We start from the raw sequence: 2,643 nt of genomic DNA, 5'->3' as shown, positions 1-2,643 counted from the left end.
TATATATTAATTTATATTGTAATTAATCTACCATTATATTAAAGTAACATTTAATATATATTATATTATATTATATAATTATAATTAAATTACGTTTAATGTATGAGCTTCGATTTTAAGTAGTAAAATTAATCTAAATAATGTAATTTAAGTAATTAAACTAAATTTGATTAATGAAAAATTCTAAGTACTCCAATATAAAACAATAAGCATTACACTTAAATGGATTTTAAATGAAGTTAAGTTATATTAAACGGTGCTATATTAAATATAATGGTAGAATTGACATATAACTAAATATATAATGATAAAGTTGGTGCAGTATTCCAAGCTTAATTCTTATTTGGCTTTTGGCATTTAAATTTAAAATTGAGGTTATCCAAATAAAACCGAATTTAAAAAGTTGTTAGTTTTGGGAATAAAAGAACAACTAGAAAATCAATTTCATAAAAATCTTCCAATAGAAAATTTAGTTACTTTTAGCTGCATCCAAATAAGATTTTTTTTTCACATAAAAATTCATCTCCATTTACAGTAGGAGAGAAATTAGAGCACAAAAAAATAAAAATAAAAATCGTAGTCTAATCTAATTAGATTCTCATTTTAAGTTCATATAAGTTGTATCGCGTCATAGTTGAGAAATATAAAACCTAAATAACCAATTTATAAGGTACAATCCAACTAGATAATACATTGGATTTCTGGAGTGTCAAGCGCCATCTGATCTTAATTAAGCTACATATAAGGGTATGATACGGATTGTGAATAGTCAAGAATTGTAAACCAACAAATTAAGAATTAATAGCATGACTTAAATAGTGATAATGACATTTTAATCATTTTCATTATCTTATATATCTAATTTATTATTTTTATTTTTGGAATTCATTGGCCGACCATAAAGAGTAATGTGATGTGATGCATAAGAAATCATCTCAAGGTATTACAAAAATCTTTTCTAGCCACACTCCCTCCTTGATTGCTTCAAAAGTTGCCACATACTCTTACCTCCAATTCTAACGTGAACGCTTATCTTGATGTGGGCTTACATGAGCCCCTATCGACTTGAAGATCAGATTCGATATAACTCGTCATAACTGAAGTTGAATAAACCATTATATAATCTCTAATTTTACGAAGATACTTGATTATATGCTTAACAATTGTCTAGTGTTCTGCTTCCGAATTTGACTAATATATATTGACCATTCAAATAGCAAATTAGCAAATATATGATCGTGTGCATAGTATGTTATACACAAGGCTTCCTAAAGTCGAGAGATAATAAATCTGCTTCTTGTATTCCACTTCGTTATGTGCTTCACGGTAATGCGTCTGTGACAAATGAATTTAATGTCCAAAAAGCATTTGAACTTTCTTCGCATACCAAATCTCATTAGTATTTTGTCTATATTATGAAGCTTGAAAGAGAGCAATTCTTCCCTTCTTCATAAGGCTGAAAAAATGGTCATTTGAGAAGGCTGAAAAACTCGTGTATAATGGGTTTCCTTTTCCAGTTTGAGAAGTTATTTACTCTCCATGTAATTGGTATTTTACTTTCGACCACATAGTACAAGATATGTTGTTAGTTTAAATTTTTTATTCAGAGCTTGTTTGGAAGAATTTTTGAAAGAAATATGAATTATTTTTGAAAAATATATGATATAAAATAAATTTATGGGTTTCATAAATTTTGCGGGTCAAAATGATTTTTGACAAAATCAATCTCAAACAAGCCCTCAATAAAGTATAAATGGATTTATATTTAGTGCTTGTAGGATAAATCTTCAAAATTAATGTCAAAGTCAATAATTAAATGTAACCACATATTTCATAGAATTAGTGGTGTCAAACGAGGTCATCGGCCCGGATGACACGTGGCTTGACTCGAAAAAAGTCCAAGCCAGCTCTAAGCTTGTTTGTAAGAGACAAAGCTTCGGCCAAGTCTCAAAAATTAGATTTGGCCAGAGAGCCGCACAAACCCAAATACGAGCAGGGCCCATGTGGAGTACCTTGGATTTTGGATAGGGGTGCCACCGATTACATGCTTTGCTCACTTTCTCTCTTCTTGCCTAGCACGCCTTGTTACTTGCTCTTTAAACCACTTGCATAATTTATTTATTTTTGTAACTTAATGACCACTTATTTTGTATTCAACAACTTCGATAATTACTTTTGTAGTTTTTAAATTATTTTTATAGTTTGTAAATTAACGATCAATATTTTTATTCAAGTAAACAAGGAAAAAAAAAATGTAAAAGCTCGTGAGCCAGATAGGATAGAGCCAAAATCGGGGCACGAGCCTAGCTCAAGCTCGGCTCTAGCCTCTTTTTTAAAGACAATATCGAGACCCGAGCTTGGGCTGGCAAGCCAGCTCAACTCTGCTCGTTGTTACTACTATATAGATCCCACAATTAATACTTAATTTTTGGCCAATCATTCCGTGAAATCCATCACTCATTCTTATCAAAATCAACTTTTCAACCGTCTCAAAATTATATGGTATGTGCTTCTCTGCTCAATAAATTTACACATTTTATTCCGGCCTAAAATTTCTTCCGAGAAGTCTAGTAGGAAATTTGTAAATAGTTTTATATTGACCTTATTACAAAGTTTTGCAGTTCCCCCCCCCCCCCCCCGAAC

The sequence above is a fragment of the Olea europaea genome, unplaced genomic scaffold, assembly GCF_002742605.1.
Source record: "Olea europaea var. sylvestris unplaced genomic scaffold, O_europaea_v1 scaffold1045, whole genome shotgun sequence".
Taxonomy (NCBI): Eukaryota; Viridiplantae; Streptophyta; class Magnoliopsida; order Lamiales; family Oleaceae; genus Olea; species Olea europaea.
Note: the sequence above shows the minus strand (reverse complement) of the source record.